This window comes from Typopeltis vanoorti, chromosome 5 (genome assembly GCF_054136105.1).
Source record: "Typopeltis vanoorti isolate ZY-2024b chromosome 5, IOZ_Tvanoo_1.0, whole genome shotgun sequence".
Classification (NCBI taxonomy): Eukaryota; Metazoa; Arthropoda; class Arachnida; order Uropygi; family Thelyphonidae; genus Typopeltis; species Typopeltis vanoorti.
The window spans coordinates 5,723,727-5,745,000 of NC_143553.1; the positions used below are offsets into that span (position 1 = coordinate 5,723,727).

The following is a 21,274-nucleotide window of genomic DNA, read 5'->3' on the forward strand; positions in this document are numbered from 1 at the left end:
AAGCGAATAAAAGTTGATCAGCTCTCAGATATGAACTGTAGTCTAAAATGAAAGAGTCTGAGAATAGGAACCAAACTTTGGAGAATCAGTGGCAAGCCCTGAAGAAAACATTGATTGATTCAGCCAGAGAGGCATGTGGTAAGATTCTCTGCAAGGATAGAAAAAGAGGAAAGCATATCGAAAGTTCGGTGAATAAGTCAGCTTGTGCTCTTAAAGAATACAGAGACAGACAGACTAGCTTAACCAAAGTAATGGGAAGATTTTGACAAGAATGTAGAAAATAAATATCAGAAAGGTGGCAAAATATTCTGGAGTTTGTTGTAAAAGATCAGAAATGGAAGAAAGAAAGAATTCTGTAAATGGAATTAAAGATGATAAAGGTGACATGAAACTGGAGAAAAAGATATCCTTGATGTATGGAATAATTACTTCGAAAAATTGCTAAATGAAACAAGCAGTGATAGCACAGTGGTAAAAAGCACTCAACAGGCATGGAATACATATCCATACTTGAAGTAGAAAAGCCATCAAAATTCTGAAATATGGAATGCAGCAGGAGTAGATGATATTCAACCAGAAATGCTCAAGTATGGTGGTATAAAAGTCTTGCAGTGGCTCACTGCATAGCTTAGAAAGCCTGGACAGAGGGACGAATTCCAAATGATTGGAGTAGAGCTCTCATAGTACCCATATATAAGACTGGAAATAAAACTGAATGTGAGAATTACAGAGGTATTTCTCTACTGAGTGTTCCTGGTAAGATTTATGCAAGTCTACTTGAGAAATGGTTGAAAAGAATTTTGGAAAGGAAGCTTGGTGAGGAACAAGTGTTCCTCACCTTGGATTCAGGCCAAATAGAGCCTGTCAGGATCAGATTTTCATTTGACAAATAGTTGAGAAATTGATAGAATACAACAGAGATCTGTATTTAAGTTTTGCAGACCTGCAAAAGGCAATTGATGAGGTGCCAAGAGAAAAGCTATTCAAAACCCTATGGTATCAATGGGACATTATATCAAGCAATACTTAGTCTTTATTTAAGTTGTAAAAGATGGTTTGATATTAAATCTGGTGTCAGACAAGGAAAAACTTAAATATAGATCTTTGTTGTATTCCATCAATTTCTCAACTATTTGTCTAATGAAAATCTGATCCTGACAGGCTCTATTTGGCCTGAATCCAAGGTGAGGAACACTTGTTCCTCACCAAGCTTCCTTTACACAATTCTTTCCACAATCCTTTCCACATTATGAAGGAAAGCAGTATTAAACTGATATCAAAATTGGAGATGTTAATGTCAGCTCTTTACTTTATGCAGATGATGGTATACTTTTAAATAAATCCAATACAAGTCTGCAAGATTCCCTAGCAAAATTGAATAACTGTTGTAAAAATTTGGTATGAAAATCGGTAATAACAAGACAAAAACAATAAAAATAGGCAAAAATATTGAAAATACGAAGTGCATTGAGAATGAAGAACCTGTAAAACATTGTAGCTACTTAGACACAGTTTTTAGTGAAAACATTAAATTAAATATGGAAATAGGCAACAGAATCAAAGCCAGTATGGTAGGAAGTCAACTGAATAAATTGGAATATGGAAAAAGAAATTAGCTGTATACAAGACAGTGTTCAAACCAATTTAAATTATGGATCTGAGAGCTGGGTTAGAAATACAACACTTCACTAAAGACAACGGATATGATAGTCCTGAGAAAGATTAGAGATGTGAACAGATGGCATCAGTGGCAACATCATATTAAAAATGAGGATATTAGGAAAGAATTTGACATTGTTAGCGTCCAAGAATGTGTTAGCCGAGCTAATCTCAGGTGGTATGGCCACTTAAACAGAATGAAGAGGAAAGATTAGCAGAACAAGTGTTCTCTGGCAAGTTGGCAGGGAAAAAGACCCAGAGGAAGACCAAGATATAGGTGGATTGATATAGTAAAAAGTACCTTAGAAGACAGAAATATATGATCTGATAATATTGGAGACTTGGCAGAACAGATTGATTTGCAGGAAAATTGTTATTAGGAAGTTAGTAATGATATAAGTTCTTCATGTAGTACTATTTTAATATCATGTACAACTCTTGAAGGTACATGCTAGGAATTTGATGATCATGTTAACTGTTTACATGCTGGTTATTTTATGTGGAATTAATGCTGGGCAGATGAGGGTAATGTTATCTGTGAGAATCAACATGGATTTGTTAAGGGGTGCTCTTTCTTTAGTAATATGATTTCCTTTTATAATAAAGTGACAAGAGCTGTTGATGAGGGAAAGGCATATACTGCCATTTTTTTTTGATTTTGCAAAGGCATTTAACAGGGTGCCACATGATAAGCTGATATTTAAGTGCAACACATGGGTTTAAATTTCGGGTTAGTCAAATGGATTCAGGATTGGCTGTCTGATAGGTATCAGAGAGTTGTGTATGGTGGAGAAATATCAATGAAGCAGAAGGTTACAAGTGGGGTTCCACAGGGCTCACTACTGGGACATGTATTGTTCAACCTTTATATCAATGATATTGTCAATGGATTGCAAGGGGACACTCAGTTGTTTGCAGATGATGTGAAGCTGGGAAGGGTTATCAGTAATAGTGCAGATGTGGCAGCCCTGCAAGAGGATTTGAATAAACTAGACAGATGGGCAAATGAATGGGGTGTCAGTTCAATGCACCAAAATGTCAAGTCTTGAGGTTTGGGATCCACTGATGGGAGGATGCATACTTGATTGGAGGAGATAGGGGAGACAAGAGATCTGGGGGTGATGATTGATAGAAAACTGAAATTCAGAAAGCATATTGCAAAGGTGGTGAGGGTAACTCAGAGGATTGCTGCAATACTGAGAAGGACCCTGACCTGCAGAGATAAGAGTTATTATTCCGTTGTATAAGACTCTGAACAGACCACACTTAGACTATTGTTCTCAGATTTGGTCCCCAGGATTTGAAGGGGATAAATTGACTGTGGAAAGGGTACAGAGGTGGATAACAAAGACAGTTTCAGGACTGTACAATATGAGTTATGAGGATCAACTGAGAGAATATGGACTGCAGAGTTTGGTGGAAAGAAGAAGAAGAGGTGATATGATCAAGACTTTTAAACTGTTGAGAGGCAGTTACAGGGTAGACATTGGAGAGTTCTTTCACTTGATGGAACAGCGGGAAGGAGTGATGACAAGGGGCCATCCCTGGAAGTTGCGAAGGAGGCTGTGCACAAGAGGGTGAGGAGTGGTTTCTTTGCTTGGAGGGTGGTTGAACCTTGGAAGGCATTGCCTGAGAGAGTGATTGGAGCAGGAATGGTCAAATGGGTTCAAGGAGTGGTATGATAAACATTGTTTCATAAAAACGACCTCCCACGATGAGTCTTTTGACTCCACGTAGGCCTGGATAATAATAATAATTATTATTATTATTATTTTTGTTCATGCGGTTAGCCTAGTGGCTGTGCGCTTCACAACCATATGCCTGAAGGAGTGTCCTAGGTTCGATTCGCATCAGTGATGTGAGGAGCTGAAGGATCTTCCTCAGCCATGGCCAAGTTAGCCAGTCTTTTGCTTGGATAGTAGGATTTTTCCCCTAGTCTATTCTGGGGTTTTTCATCCCACAAAGCAGGCAAACTGGCTTTGAGAACTGAACACTACAGGACATAGGATGCACTAGGGCGTAGGACTGACCACCTTATCCTGTGAATGGTTTGAGGTCCGGTGATTAATAAACCCTCGACACCGCAAGGTAAAAGAGAGTAAAAAAAGAAGATGAAATGAGATTATTTTTGTTTACAAACTCGTTAAGCTCTAGAGAAAACTGGGTTTTAATGGTCATAAAATAACTACAGTAAATAAATTGACCTACTAGTTCTGGCACTAAAAACTTGTGGCTTCTGGGTAAATACATGAAAAATAATAAGTAGCAACTGTAAACTAAACACTGAGAAGCAATGCTCATAGTAATGCTGAAGCATGAGAGGTGGCACAAGTCAGCTATTATTCTGCATTGTAGGTAAACTGTTGATAAACATACTAATCACAATCCATTTACTGTACAGCTGAATCTATTGAATCAACTTCTTTCTCTCTTCTTTTCATATCACACCTGTCTGTTCTTTGGACAGCCTCCTTCACTCTTGTCTTTTCCAAAGACTGCTATAACCTTCAGCTGTTCAAGGAACATGTTAACAGATATGTTGATATGAATTAAAGATACTAAGAAATTATATACTTGGTTTAATCCTTTATCCAAGTGTGAGCAAAGTTTGTGCTTGAAGTATTATTTTCAGCTGAAAATACTTAAGGTGCAAACTTTGTTTGCTTACACTTGGATAAAGGATTAAACCAAGTATATTTCTGTCTCTTTAATTTATAGTATAACCAAGTGGAAAAACTTCCAACAGATATGTTGACATGTTTTTTTTTGCTCCTGATTGGCTACCAGTGGAGATTGAACTGCCCACTCAGTCTCCAAAAAGTTAGATAGGGCTAAACAAATGGCCTCGCGTACTCTCTATATTTGAACAAAAAGGCTTAGCTGATTTTTTTTTTCATAAAATTGATTAAAAAAACAGAACAAAAAATTCTTAGCCTGTCTATGGTATGAATGTATAAGTTTACGAATAAACTTTTCATGGGTGAAAGCCACTTTAAAAAAAAAAAAATTACATTCTCCTTTATACCCCCTGGATTATAGCAACAACCAGTTATACAACCTCTGTCCAAAACAAAACCGAACTTTTGATAGAAAATAAAACACAGTCCAATTACAATTATTCAAATCGTTCATTTCAATCAATATACCCTCCCTGAGCTTCGATACAGCATTTGGCACGGTCAATTAATTCATTAATGAGTTTTTTATATCGGTTTTTGGGATACTGTTGAGGGTCGTGGTTACTGTCGCTTGAACATTTTCAGTGGTGTCATATTGTTTTCCTTTCATCAGCAAATGAAGTTGAGGGAAGAGAAAGAAGTCACAGGATGCCAAATCAGGTGAATAAATACAGTGAGTAATCCAACGCACAAACTTGGTTTTTGTTCAAAAACTGTCTCACATTGTTTGAACGATGAGATGGTGAATTATCATGCAAAAGTGACCAGCTGCCTGCATCACGATATTCATGCGTATGCGACGAATTCTTGCTATTAATCACTTCAATCTAAAACTCTCCATTGATCGTTTGGCCAGGCAGAAGGAATTCTTTGTGGATAATGCTCTTGGAATCATAGAAATAAATCAGCATTGTCTTTACTTTTGATTTCTCCAAGCGACTTTTTTTCAGATGCCCCTCTTCTGGTGGTCTCCACTCAGCACTCTGGCACTTTGTTTTGGGCTCATACTCAGAACACCAATGAGACACCAAAACAACCGTTTTGTTACCAGACTGATCATTTCAAGGAAGTTTGAGTCCTTATGAGCGGTTTTAATGAGGTCCTTGCAGTGTTCAATTAGATACATTTTTTGGTCGTCGGTCAACTTGTGGTGAACAGATCACGAATTCAATTTATGAAGGTCCAAACTCTCGGTCAAAATGTTGTGCACAGTTAATTTTGGAATCCCCAATTCATCTATAATCAATCTCATGGACGATTTTGGATTTTCTTTGATGAAATCATGCACTTTTTGGATGTTAACTTCGCTCACTCCAGTTTTTAAACGGCTTGGCTTTTCATCATCCTCAAGCATCTCATGACCACTTTGAAATCGCTTAAATCACCCGTGAACTTGAGTACGGGATAAGCATTCATCACCGTATGCTTTTTGAAGCATTTGATGCGTTTCTTTAAAACTTTTACCAAGTTCAACACAAAAGTCAATCGCAGCTCTCTGTTTGAAACTCATTTTCCGACCATTGATCAAAACACACTGTCACTTCTGGCACTGTAACTGAGCTTCTAATGAAACAAATGTCATAAACAGTTGACATTTGCTTTCGACAACTAAAAGATACAGCAGGTGGCGCCACTAGTTTCTTCTATTTTCGAAAAGTTCAGTTTCTCTTTGGGCAGAGAGTGTATATTTTGGCCTCTTATCTCACACCAGATAGTCTCAAATGAACTGTCCTCTGCATCTGTTCTCCTGAAGTATTTCTACTCTTTTTGGCTTCAGTTCCTTTGCTGTCATTAGCAGAATCCCTTACCCCATCCTCTCTCTGAAGATGATATATCCTTTGCAATCTGTTCCTATGATTATATCATCCTTGGTCAACCAAGTGTCACCAATGCCAAAAGCTCTTTGCCCTTATTCTGAATACTTCTCACATTAGTATACATAAACTGCAATAACAACTTCATTCCACAACCTACCTTACACTTATATTACTTTGAAAGATTACTGAATGAAACAAGAAGTGACTGAACAGTGATAATAAGTAGTCAGAGGAATGCAATCAGAAGTTCATCTCAATTCTTGAGATGAAAAGCTATCAGAAACCTGGAACATGAATAGGCACTTGAAGTAGATGCTATTCAGCTAGACTCAGATATGGAGGTATAAGTTTTACATTAACTATAATGCATAATTCAAATGGACTGGTCTCGAGGTTTAATTCCATATCTCCACTGTTATCACCTATATGGATCACATTATGAAGGAAAGTGGCAGTAGGCCTGATATCAAAATGGAAGATATTCAACTCGGCTCTTTATTTTATTCAGATGTTCTCCTAAACAAATTCTATGGAAGTCTGCAAGATTCACTGGCTAAATTGAATAAAGGTAATACTTTTTCATACATTATTAAAAAATTATGGCAACAATTACAGTGTTATGGTAAAATTTGTTTAATATAAACCAAAATAATCACTCGATGTTTTGACCTTCATATCAGTGTCATCATTTAGATATATATGTATATACAAAGAGCATGCTATGTTACAATCTACAAAGTCGCACTAATTTAGTCAACATTTAACACTACTTGCCTGACCTCTGGTGGGAAAAATTGAACATTGTAATAAATTTGGTATGAAAATCAACAATAAAAAGACAAAAGCTGTGAAAATGGACAGGGACATTGGAAACATCAACTGTATCTGAATGGAGAACCTATAGAACAAGTAATATATTTTGGCTATTCGGACAGAATTTTTAGTAATGAGGGCAAACTAAATAAGGAAATATACAAACAGAATTAGCAAAGTAGGCTGAATGAATTTATATGGGATAAGAGAAATTTGTCAAAATGTTAACTAGCGCTCTCTCTGTGTGTGTGTGCACAAGATAGTTTTCAAATCCTTTTTAACTTATGGATCTGAGATCTGGGTTAGGGATAATACTTGAAAAACTGAAGACCACAGATATGAGAGTTTGAGAAAAACTTCTGGTATAAAACAGATGGCATCATTTGTTAAGCCATATTAATGAGGACAACAGGAAGGAGCTTGACATTGTTAGCATTCAGGAATTGTGACTTGAGGTACTCTAAGGTGTTGTGGTCACTTAAACTGAATGGGTATAATTTAGTTTAATCCTTGATCCAAGTGTAAGCAAACAAAGTTTGCACCTGAAGTATCTTCAAGACTGAGGCAACTCGTGGTAAAGATGGACCAAGCTCTCATCACTCCTTGTCTTAGTATCTCCCATAATGCAAAGTACATCTCCTTGCAGAGATGTATAATGCTATGCATTAAGGAAAGGGCCACTACTCAGACCAGTTTGACCTTTATTGAGGTCTTGTCAGTGGGAGCCAGACCCAGAGGTGGTGATATCAAGGTGGAAGCAATGGAGAAGTCATATTTTATCCATACAAGTTGCCAAAAGGTGTCTCACCTTATTATTAAATTACTGTGGATTTAAAGAAAGGTGTTGAAAGAAAGGTTTTTCCTTTTCTTTTTCCCACTTGGTTAGACTATAATTTAGTTTAATCCTTTATCCAAGTGTAAGCAAACAAAGTTTTGCACACCTGAAGTATCTTCATAGGTAAATATTGTTATACCCTGATAAGTTGGAACATAAGATATTTCATCTTATCATTGTATAACAGAGTGAACACACACTAAGAAACATTATAACATGCTTGTTTCTAGGTATCAAAATACTGCTTTGTGGATATATCAAATATTTCAAACTAAAAGAAAACAAATAGTTATTTATATAATATTTCAACAAGGGACCACTCACTAGTTAGTATAAATAATAGTGGACGTGTAAACATTTAACATTTTGTTAAATGTTTACACTTCAACTACTGTTTGCAATAACTACTAGAAGTTATAGAATGATTTGCACAAATTCTAAGGGGGATGTAAGTCCACAGGTCAGGAAGCAGTAACGCGACGGGAGCAGTTTGCCCCGGGCATTTGCGTGTCGACAGTGCACGAAAAACGTAGTGGAGAAAGCTGGACGCTGTGACGTCGACCGACATGAAAGCACTAGGTGGACATTGAGGAGTGAGAGAATCGTGGGAACCAAAGCGAAATATAAGGGTCAAGCAGCCCCCCCCCCCCATGAGACTTTTTTGTTCCTGATCTCCTGGTGTTGGTCTCGCGGTGTCATGAGTGGGTGAAGGGTGGCAGCGCCTCCACTCCGGAGGGTTTTGATAGAGGCATCGCCGGAACTAGAAGGTCATATCTCTGCAGAAAGAGTAAGCCCAGCTGCCAACAGAAAGCCAGATAGGAACCCATGGAATATTTCGATTAAGGAGAGAGATTCCTGAGGACCTCTTAATGTGATGCAGTTCAAGATAGATAAGTAGACTTAACAGTATTTGTTAACTATGAATGAAAGGATTTGTACCGCGCTGTGAATTTAAAGAAGGAACATTAATAATATTATATAGAACTGAACTGTAGTGATCCTGAAAAAATTTCCGTATACTGTCTCCTACTGTGATCGAATTATGTTATATATTTAAGGAGGTTATGATAAAGTTCAGAGTAAAGAATTGCTATTAATGACAAGATTGTAAAAGATATAGATGCTATTATATGTTTAAGTAGGTTATGATAAAGTTCAGAGTAAAGAATTGCTATTAATGACAAGATTGTAAAAGATATAGATGCTATTATATGTTTAAAGAGGTTATGATAGAGTTCAGAGTAAAGAATTGCTATTAATGACAAGATTGTAAAAGATATAGATGCTATTATATGTTTAAAGAGGTTATGATAAAGTTCAGAGTAAAGAATTGCTATTAATGACAAGATTGTAAAAGATATAGATGCTATTATATGTTTAAAGAGGTTATGATAAAGTTCAGAGTAAAGAATTGCTATTAATGACAAGATTGTAAAAGATATAGATGCTACTTTGAGTGGTTTGATTGAAACTGAATTAGAAAAGAATTATTATGCATAATTTAGGTGTTTTAATGTTGATAAGATTTATACTGTAAAAATTAACAATAGTCAGTCTGAGTATCCTGGTGATATTGGAATGTTTTAATGTTAACCTGACTGTCAGGAACTCTCTTAGATTGAGATTTAAGTTTACATGCACTGTATGTATATAATTATAGTATCTAATAAAGCTTGCTTTTGAATACAATTAAGTCCATCTGTGATTTTGGAATCCGATGCACCGCTTATAAAAACTAACACGAACCTAGGCAGGAAATTAGAAGGAAGAGATTTTAGCCACGTCTGCAAAGGTCAAGGTATCGCTTAAATACTATCTAGAGATCGCCTCTTGATTGATATTATTATTTAATCTAAAAGCGCTAAGTGGCGTAGCGAAAAAATAAATTTCTTAGTGTTTTACGAGAGGTTGATCTCAGATACTCTGGTATTGGCTCGACCCTGGGGCAATTCCATTGTTAGACAGGGGTACCACGTGATACCTGAGAAAGAGTTGAACGAGAATTTGAATAAAAGACTAAAGCAGTAATTATATTAGAGATAGGGACACAACAATATGACTTCCCCATTGCTTCGACCTTGGTATCACCACCTCTGGGTCTGGCTCCCACTGACGAGACCTCAATGAAGGTCGAAACCAGTCTGGGTAGTGGCCCTTCCCTTAATGCATAGCATTATACATCTCCGCAAGGAGATGTGCTTTGCATTATGGGAGATACTAAGACAAGGAGTGATGAGAGCTTGGTCCACCTTTATCACGAGTTGCCTCAGTCCTGAAGATACTTCAGGTGCATACTTTGTTTGCTTACACTTGGATAAAGGAGTAAGTTAAATTATAGTCTAACCAAGTGGAAAAAACTTCCACTCAAAAAAAAAAAAAAAAACAGAATGGGTGACAGCAAAACAAATGCATTTTTGTGAGTATGGAAGGAAAAAGAACCCAAGAAGACAAAACTATAAGATCTGATGTTATTGCAGTCCTGACAGATAAGATTAATTTCGAGGATAATTGCTAGTGTGAAGTTGGTAATGATGTAAACTTTCATGTAGTACTAGCATGATGTCCTGTACATCCCTGAGGCTATATATCAGAATACAATCAGATTGTCCAAACCAGATACTACAGTCTCTCGGTTATGATGGAATTCTCTGTGTTTTTGTACTGCACAACTGACTCTTATTCTGTGCGTCTCCCATTTTTATTCTATTCTGTTCCGTTGGTACCTATGGAAGTTGGAAATTAGTTCACATTCACTTCCTCCTTTGGAAGGACAACAAATCATATCATCATACAACTTTCTCACTTCAATTTTTTCTAAAGTAATGGTGAAAACCATCGGTTCTGTGCTCCTATTTGTCATAAGCATTCCTGAGATTTACAGGTAAATCAAAAATACATGTAAAATGCAGGTTGCATTTTGCTGCTGTAAAATCTAAATGACATTTATTATATGATTGTTTTGGTCTTTTTAATTATATTACATTATTAAGGAAACTTTTTAGTTAATGTTTTTGCTTAAACTTAACACACTTCATTATTGTGTCACTTGAATGACCACTTATGTAGTTCCATAATGCACTTAGTTTTTGTTGTTATGGATTTTCTAGTATGTTTTTCAGAACTGTCGCTTGCTTCACAGTGATACAAATTTACACTAATAATCTATTACAATTTGCTAATAATAGTAATTGAGTACTAGACCTCTGTTATTAATAACATTTATATAAAATATTGTACAGGTAATTCTCATTATACACAGGAGTTACGTTCTCAAGAATCGCCACATATATTGAAAACCCATAAAATAGGAGGTTTATAATATGGGATGATAGAGGTTGCATTCCCAAATGAGTGAGATTCAGATCTTTCAAGATTAAGTTAATCGAAAATGCACTCTCACACACATTTTTCACACATATTTAAAGCATAAGAGTAGTAGATAAAATATTCAGTGATTATAAAAGCAAATAACTATTAAAGTAATTCTTTATTTTCAAGATTAATACATCATGCAACTCCTGGAAAATATTCTCTGAAAATCTGTGATGTTATTCAGACCTCCTTATTCCTCTGTAAACAACAAGCAGTCTTGCTTTATGTATCCTTTCACTGACTGCTTTCTGAGTAGTATACCGTGAGAGATCTTATTCTGTAGTCTCTGGAAGCTTCCAAAAAGCAATGCGGTTACGATGGCATTTTTTGCGTTGTCTTAGAGAGAGACAAAAAAACCTTTCTCTCTCTCTCTCTTCCCCTCCACCATTCATTGTTACAACAGGGCATATTCTTCCAAAATAGGTTAGTGTAAAAATAAATTATTTTATTTCTCGATATATATTCAATAATTTTCTTTACTTATCTTCTTTAACTTATTTAATAGTTGTAACTCCGAGTTCTGATATCGTTGCTTGAGCTAGTCTTATCACTTTTAATCCTTTAGTCTACAATTTAATCTCCTCCCCCTCTTTCTGAAGATCATATACTACTTTCACGTGCATGTATATAGATTTTAGGAATTGCTTCTGGCTGGAGCCAATTCCTTTGTCTAACTAACTGGCTTTCTCTCACACTGATCTTTAAAACTTTATTTGTATTAACAACTGTGCCATTAAAGATTGCACAAGGAATTATTTGTATTTCCTATACATGTAAGAGAAATGCTCACCGGAACACGGAATTATCTCTAATATTCAATTCTAATTAAAACAATGTTAGATACTTAAATTTAGTCAGTCGTGGCTACTTTTAACTTTAAGGACACATAGGTTCTATCTTTTTATGAGAAGTGCATTGGTAAGTCGAAATAAGGCAAGTTATTTAACAAACAAAACAATTTTTTCATACTAAGACAAGGGAATTACAATTTAAAGGAAAAAGGATTTCACACATATCAAATTTATCTGGTTCTTATCAGTTTAGCTAAGTAACAAAGCAATGCACGTGTCTGGTTCACAACTTACTTAAATCGGTACTTCTAACCTTTAGCTTAGAGACGATGACAAATATTTACATTCACATATACATCAGACACGTGGTTAATTTCACACAAAACAATTTAACTTAAGTCAATATCAGAATTATGCTTAAATAAGCTTAATCTCCCTTCAACACTTAACATTAACAATTGCTTAGAACTCCTTAGATAACTATTTCACAATAATTTAGAAGTGCGGTTTTCCAACTTCATAACCCTACAATATGCTAGCAACTATATAATCAGCAATCCCTGCTCTAAGGTTCACAATCCATAACAGTTCAGCCTTCACGATCCTATAGATCACAAATATAACCACCTCCTTCTTTCCCATTAGAACTGCAAACAGACATTATTCCACGGCAACGATGATACAGCATTCCTGGAGATCGCTTAAGAAACTTTGCGGGACTTTCTGGAACAGGCCGACACTGCCGTTAAAAATCTCCTATCATCGTCTAAGTACTGCTAGTGGGATATCCATCCCCCTTCCATTGAACAGCTAGATACGGGAATCTTCTTCGAAGTGACACCGGAACAAGTCAGGAACAGAGACAGCCAGGAGCAGATTGCCTGTCCCCTTTTATTCTCCCTTGATGGCCTTGGAACTTCTTTAGATCGAGTTTCCCGGATGTTCTACCAGGGGTATTTCCCCCTGCAAAATTTGCTGAGTCATGGCGGGAAAACCCTGTAACTCGCTGACCTTCGCACCTGGCGATAGCCTCAGGTCTACATTCTAATTCTGTCTGGGCTATCTCTTTGTACAATATTGGCGGTCAAATAACTTAGCAATTAATTCAAATATTTTTACAGATTACGTATTTGTGGTTAAATAATTTAACAACTCATTCTGATATTTTACCTGATTACATAAAACTTATGAAAATATGTAAATTAAACTACTAGTATTTTGTTGACTTTCTTTCTCAAGTAAAATCGGTATATAAGAATTTTATACAAAATTCTTTCTATACAAGATTTTACATAGGCTGTCTCTCTCTCAAAAAAAAAAAAATTTTAAACCTCTTGCCTGCAAATTTTCTGGAGAAAATCTAAGTTTTTCTTTGCCTCAATATGCACCATGTCTGATTCATGCTCTATTCTAAAACCTATTCCTCTTTCTATTTTCCGCAGTCTTGAACTAAAAAACTTCATAACTTCACTTGCACCAATTTTTTCCAAGCATGCAGCCTCTGTAGCAATAGCTAAACTCCAAGCTAGCAATCCACTTATTGCTTCTCTTATCATGAAGAGAAAACAGAGGAAGTTGGCATAATTAAATTGCCGCCGGGTTTGAATGTCAACCTCATGTTTTCTGTGCCTGTTCCACCTCGATTGTTTACAGGAACTTCTGGATCTTTTATGTCTCTCAATAATGTTTACTTCTGCTGTTCTCTGACTACCCTCCTCTAATTTTTCTCCCATTTCACTTTGGTCATTCACTAGTTTGACATTTGATAAGTGGTAGGCCTCTGAGTGACTGTTCTTTCGGATGCTGAACATACTGAAGAATTAGCATGGTTATGTACTAATTCTTCTATTTCCCATCAGAAACATTTCATTTCGGGAAAAGTCACAAGAGAACTTGTACCTCTCCAGAAAGTTAGTTCCTAGGATAATCTCTATGCTTGGGTGAGATGTCCTAGGGAGGACCAACTACTCTGGCCAAACACACAAATTAAATTCTGGTAAGTATAATTTTACTCTCAGTTTCTTCATTGCATATATCTCTGATGTTGAGATTCCCAATAATCTAATTGGTTTCTTCAGCTTAGAAATTCCCCTCCATACCCTGGATTTTATTTCTTGAAAATAATCTCCAGTTATGAGAGAGGCTTGGAACCAGTATATAGTAATATGCAAGGCGATCCTTGTACCTTCCCCTTAATGATCATTCTCGACTTCCTTGGATAATTTCGATTCTTGCCTTCTCTCCTCCATGGTTTATTTGCACAACCATGAGGCTTATGTACACGATTCAACTCATATCTAACATTCCTGTTTGAGGGTCTCTTGTTTCTGAAACAGTTGCGAGCCAGGTGCTCATATCAAACAAAACATTTTGGAGGCTCCTTACTTCATTATTCCTCTCTGCTTGAGGAGGGGTTAATCCAGAGGTTTTTTTCTATCATTCCCTCAAACTGTTTCATGACAGTTCCTCCATGTTTGTTAATCCTACTTCTTTTGGGATGTTCATATTACTGTCAATCATTTGATTAACGTTGAACGAATTTTCTCATTTCCCCTCATTTTCTTTATGATCCTTAGTTGACTTTCCCTTACCTGTGCTTGAGTCTTTTTCACTCTTGCTTTTGCAAGAGGAATCATTTGCTTTATTGATGACATTAATGTGGCTACTAGTAGAAGCGGGACGAATGTCTCCAAGCTTCTCTTCTCTCTCTCCTTCACAGCAAGGAAACATTTCTCAAGATTTGTGATTTTCTTTTTGTAAGCAGTCACTTTCAGTTCTTCCTTGACCTTTAACCTTAACTGGTGAAACAGTGCCCAGTCGAGGTGAGGTTTATCCTCTTTTGAGACGCTCAGACTGTAGGCAATTGTCGTCAATTTATTGTAGTATTCTGTCACATTCTCTTTTTTCTCTTGACCACATCTCTGCAATTTCCAGAGATTTGGGCTCAGACTTCTTACCCTGGAGAACTGGGAAATCAAGGTTTCCTTAAACTTAGAGTATTCCAAAGTATCCTTAAGTATTGGGGATGAATACAAGAAGCTTTTGACCTTTCCAATCAGTTTGCTCCTAAGTAGAATAAGTACAGGTATCCCTTGCTTAACGCAGGATTTGATTAATGCGGCAAACCCTTGATATATGCGGCAAGAGTTTTGATTAACGCGCCTTTAACTCTGCGGAGCTCGCAGCTGATCTGACAGATACATGCGAAATGTTTAATATAAATATTCTTATACAATTCAGTGTAGAGCTTGGAGGTCATAAGTAGCTGTGCATTCATATGTTACGAGTGATATTCTGCACTTTTTTGCTGTCAGTTTGGTTTAACGCATGTTATATGAAGGTTTGTGATATTTGAAAGTATATTGTACTGAGAGATACCGCGACTTCCGATGTCAGTATAGCAAGGTTTAGTTGTTGCTTTTTTATGTTCAATAATTTCTAGATTGTAACTGAAAATAAACCGTCATGTATTACTGAAATAGAGCCAAAGGCTTATTTATCATACATCTCCTCTAGGAGATGTGCTTTACATTATGGAAAATACTAATGAAAGTGATCTGGAGCTTACTCCACCTTTACTACAATTTGCCCATAAGGTTGCTTATGCTTGCATCCACCAAAACTTTAATTTTTATATATTCGGCAAGAAACTTGTAGTTTCTATATTTGGCTATGAAATAATTGGATTCAATATCCACTTAATTTGTACCATGTATTATATTTGCAGTGTTTTTTCTTTGTTTTATTGCTTGTTTGCCAAGGTCTGGAGAGTCATTTTGCTTGTTATCGCAGAATTTATGCCAATAAGAAAAAAATTAAAACTGTTCAGACCACTCTTGATAACTTCTTTTGATAAAAAAATTGCAGTAAATAATGTAGGTACAAGCATTTATTAAACATTTACTTTGCATTCATTTTTTGTCTTTCTTAAAAGAGTACCATATAAGACGAATTATTAATACAGTAATCGATCATGGACAAATTGTAATTTTTACCATTGTTTATTAGATTTGATTAACGCGATTTTGATATACGTGGTAACATCGAGGGATTAATTAACCGTGTTAATTGAGGGATACCTGTAGTTGAAAGTCTGACTACCTTCAACCTGTAGTTGAAAGTCTGACCATTTTCAAACCTTTCTCAGCTCTTCGATGAAGCTAAAAAAAGTCGAAGCATCATCATTTCCTTCACAAGAAAATTATGAAGAAAATTGAAAATTGTGGATTACAAGTTGAGGATTAATGGTTCCAAAAAATTCAACATCGTCCATTGTACTATTTGTTTGGTTAACACCTGTAGTTTCACACTCCATAACAAAATTATTTCTCAAAGTAAAAATTTTTGTAACTGCCTGATTTGTTACCAAAACTACCTTACGAAATCCACAATTGCACAAATTAATTAATGCAGATTAAATCCTGTCGGCTGCGGCATTGTAAAATTTAAGTTTTTTTTTTATATATACTTTATTACTTTATTTGAAATATCTCTTCAATATTATTCCTTATCTTATCTTAACTTCTTGTCTGTGAATCTGGATGAAATGTTTTCTTCAGTGGGTAATCTCCTGGTATATCTGCTTTGAAGAGATCATGAAAATTTTCAGTGGTAATAATATGCAGCCTTAGCTGTCATATTGAGATCGTAGGACACATAGCCATTGAAACATCATGACTTGCTGCAAAAAGTGTCACTTGATTTTCATCTTTCTTCAGGTCTTCATATTTGCAGATAAAGAACAATAACACACCAATAAGGCAGTAGGGACAGTGAGCACAGTGGACAGAGGTAGGAAACAAGGCACGTGCTTGGAAATTTCTGTGATCTTGGATAGGAAACAGCAATAGTTCTTATGACTGAAATGAAACTGTAGATATGCAAAAATGCGGATAATGAAAGTGCGTATAATGAGTTATCTGTACTGACAAACTGAATTCACAATAAATGAATCACACAAGTACTAATGACGAATATGCTAAACATTGGGTAGAATACATGCATTGATTAAGGATGAGTTGTTGACTGGAAGTCATTTTCTAGTTGTTTTTGTTTTAATTTTCCTATGTGAATTGGGCATGCATATAAAATAGCTAAATATCAGGTTGTATGAGTTTGAATCCACACACGGGGAGGGAGGAAGGGAAGAATTACTGCATTTTATGCTTCTCTTGCACTACATGTATGTGACATGGGAACCAGAGGTCTGTAATGTAAGCTAGGATAAGTGGAGTGCAAATGAGTGTGATAAGTAGAATTTTCATACCAGAGTGGTTACAGTGGAAACAGCAAATGATTTAATGGTAACATAAAAGAAATCTTTGTGTGACAGTGTGCACCTTCTATAAATTAAAGATGCCAAGAAATTATATTCTTGGTTTAATCCTTTATCCAAGTATAAGCAAACAAAGTTTGCACCTGAAATATTTTCGGACAGGACAACTCGTATACAGAAGCTAATGATCTCACATCACTTGCCTTAGTATTCCATAATGCAAAGCACATATCCTTACGGACATGTGTAATGCTATGCATTATGGGAAGGGTCACTACCCAGACCAGTTTTGAAATTTATTGAGGTCTCATCAGTGTTAGCCAGACCCAGAGATGATACCAAGTTTGAAGTAATGCATAAATCATATCTCCATATATGAGTAACCAAAAGGTGTCGCACCTTATTAAAATACTCTGAATTAGAGATAGTTGTTGAAAGTTTTTCCACTTGGTTATACAGAAGTAATACTTCTTTATTACTTCAACCTTGGTATTACCTCTGGGTCTGGCTTCCACTGATGAGACCTCAATAAAGGTAAAAACCAGTCTGGGTAGTGACCCTTCCCATAATGCATAGCATTATACATGTCTGTAAGGATATGTGCTTTGCATTATAGGATATTAAGGCAAGTGATGTGAAGTCATTAGCTTCTATATAAAAGTTTCCCTGTATTGAAAATACTTCAGGCACAATGTAAAAAGCTTCGCATTTGGTTTCTGGATTATCTACTCTTGTCTACACATGGTACTAATGCTGGGCATTCAGTAGAATGATAAACAGCAGTGTAATGCTTCCAACATTTCATTTGTCAGATAACATCACCATAACTAAGATGAAAAGCCAAACGGCTATTTTTTTCTGGCGAGGTTGATATAAGTTAAGGGGATAAAAATCCCTTATTTTTATCATCTTAGTTATAGTTATACTATGTTATAATATAATATAGTGACACACCTTTCAGGCAATCGTATAGCAAAAGTATGTAAGTTTTCTTCACTTAAACTCTGATAGTCTAGGTCTAGCTACTCACTGATGAGACCTCAAAAAAGGTTGAAACCGGTCTGGGTAGTGACCTTTCCTCATAATGTAAAACAGTACTACATCTCTTAAGAGCTGTGTGTTTTACATTATGAGAAAATATCAAGAACAGTGAGGGATCTTGCTCCACCTTTGCAACGAGTTGCCGTGGTGTGGCACTACGAAGTGGTCACTTACGCTTGGATACGCTGACAGTTCGTCGGCATGAAACGTTACAGATCGTAGTTTTCGATCTTAGTTTCGCTAACTGGCTGAAAAACAATAAGGGATTTTTATCCCCTTAACTAACATCACCATAAATTGTAACACACCATTATTATTATTATTTTATGAGCATCTCAATGTAGTCCGAAAAGTCATCACCAGAGACTCAAACTATCCACACAATCTGTCATACCTCTCCTTGAATCCATTAATTAAGAGTGTTAACAACTGACTCTGGCAATCCATTCTATTCATTCACAACTCCAGGCAAAAAATATAATGCCCACTTGGGCCAAGTGCTGAAACATTTCCCCTGTATCAGTCCTATAAAACCCTTTAACTTAAATGTTTCTGTTGTATCCCCTTTTTTTTTGCATACCAACCAACTTCTGTAGTCCACTCATTCTCAATCTATCCTCATATGGAATGTTCCACAAACCACATACCATCTTGGTTACTCCACACTGAATCCTCTCAACTTTCTCATCCAGGAGACCTAAGCACTGTAATCCAGATGGGAATGTATCAAGGCCTTATAAAGAGGGATAACAACTTCCTTATCTCTACTTGTTAACATATCATCAATAGCCAAGTAATCTCATGAGCTACCTTTAGCAATATGGCCTCTGAACTTCAACTCTCTATCTACCACCATCACTAATTTCCTAGCTTCATCTGTTTCCTGGAGTCTGTTTCCATCAATGTGGTACATAACTTATAATCTGTTTATCTCAAGATGCATAACTTTACATTTGTCTACATTAAACTGATAACCATTATCTTTCACCCATACTGGCACCTATTTAAATCATTATGCAAGCTCTCCACATCACCTGGATTCACTGTTGCTCTAATTAATTTTGCATTACAGCAAACAACTAAATATTTCCTTTCAGGTTATATCCTATATCATTTATGTACAAATTAAACAATAGTGATCCTAGCACTGAACATTGCGCCACATCACTAATCATTAGTTTTGCCTGGATTCTGCTCCTCTGTATGCCACTTTTTGATATCTTTCCAGCAGTCATCCTCTTATTCACATAACCAGTGTAATATTCATCCCCATTTGTTCTAATTTGCATAAGAGTTCCATGTGTTTGCAAAATCCATCAGAATCATCATGTAGCCATTTCCTTTATTTAACTCAGCTGTCACTATTATAAAAAGTTACTAAATTACTAAGGGATGACTGCCCCTTCACAAAGCCATGTTGCCCCTCATAGGAAATCAATTTTTCCAGTACTTTTCCCACTACTCCTGAGATACTAATTAGTCTATAATTTGCAACTGCAATCTTAGAACCTCCCTTATGCAAAGGAATTATTTTCCTCTTTCCACTCCCTGGGAACTCACTCAGAGCTGAGACTTGAGCCTAGTCATAGACATTGCCAGTTCCCTTGCATATTCCTGTAAAATGTGAGCTGATATCCCATCTAATTCCACAGCTGTATTTACTTTGACATTCTGTAATATCCTAAAAACCTCCAATTCATCCACCTCGTTTCCCACATTAGTGTCTGTCACATATGTCACGGCATTAACCTCAGTATGATGTATTCTTGCAAAGTGGTCACTCAGTAACTCAACTATTTCTCAGCACTCATTAAGGTTATTCTTGCATAGTGATTCTTCCTCTTATTTGCTACATTAGTGAAAGAACTGTCTGTGATTTCCTTTGGCATGCCCAACTAGTTTCTTCTTGTAATCTGATTTTGCCTTACCCTGCTGGTCGCCTTTCTTGCTTGACCCGTGTAGTGTTCATGAGTTTTCTAGTCGCCTTTCTTCTTATATACTCTCCACAGTATTTTCTTTTTCTGAAGGTCATGCTTAATGATATTACTCGCCCATCTAACTCCTACCTGGTTAACCCTCCTTACTCTGTAATACAATTTATTACAGATTCCTCTAGATGCTCCTTATCTCCCATGCATTACTATCATCCTTTCCTTGCAGGATTTTATGCCATTGCACAGCTTCTAGCTTCTTACAAAACTTGTTGCAATCACCTGCCTTGTAGTTCTACATATACTCTATCTTGACAGAATATTCCTCAGTTTTTACAATCTCCAAAGTCAAGACTCCACAGTCACTTTCCCCAGTTGGAGGCAATGTGCACATTCAACACAAAGCAAAGTGAAATTTATAGTCTTGAGGACTTGAGTCCTAGCTAGGAAAGATAACCTCTATCAGCGCTAGTAGGAAGCCCAAATTGTAACTTGAAATGCTTAAGAATTACTATTTCTTATATTTTTGAAAGTTTAAATCATTCATACTTATTTAAATTAGTTTTTTTAAGGAGAGCTATAGATTTATATACAAGTATTTCACATTTGAATATATATCTTCCTTCACCTGAACAATCAATATTCAACAATCTGTTTTACTACAGAGAAAGAATTGACAATAGTCTAGCCTTTTCATACATATCTTAATAACATGCCATTTTAAATGGTAACCTTTCTTTTATAGTAGTAAAAAACCTACTCTCATAGGAAGATATTCATAAACTTTCTCATCATTCCTTCCTCTCAGCAGTAATGATTATTAAAACTGACGAATACTCTCATCAGTCTCTGTTCCAATGAAGCCTCTCTTAACTGAACTTAATCATATATGCCACACCTTCTTTATCTCATGGCTATACTTTCAATGAAATCAACAAAATGCTTAATCCTTCTCCTTCAACCCTCTTGTACTGAAAAGTTATAATAATGCAATCACTATTCCCTGTGTCTATAGTACTTCAGAAAAAAAAGCCAGAACTTTTTTTTTTTTTTTTTTTTTTT

The 21,274-nt window shown here is 36.1% G+C and overlaps 1 protein-coding gene across 4 annotated transcripts in view; it reads left to right on the forward strand.

Moving 5' to 3' along the window:
* l(3)73Ah (polycomb group ring finger 3-like lethal (3) 73Ah) overlaps window positions 1-21,274 on the forward strand; it is a 203,041-nt gene that overhangs the window by 6,215 nt on the left and 175,552 nt on the right. Inside the window, exon 1 of one of the 4 annotated variants that reach the window (XM_090393036.1) lies at window positions 11,388-11,597. The exons of the other annotated variants lie outside the window; for them this stretch is intronic. The gene's annotated coding sequence lies outside the window, so the exon portion shown is untranslated. Of the gene's footprint in view, window positions 1-11,387; window positions 11,598-21,274 lie in introns of those variants that run through there. 4 annotated transcript variants of the gene reach the window in all.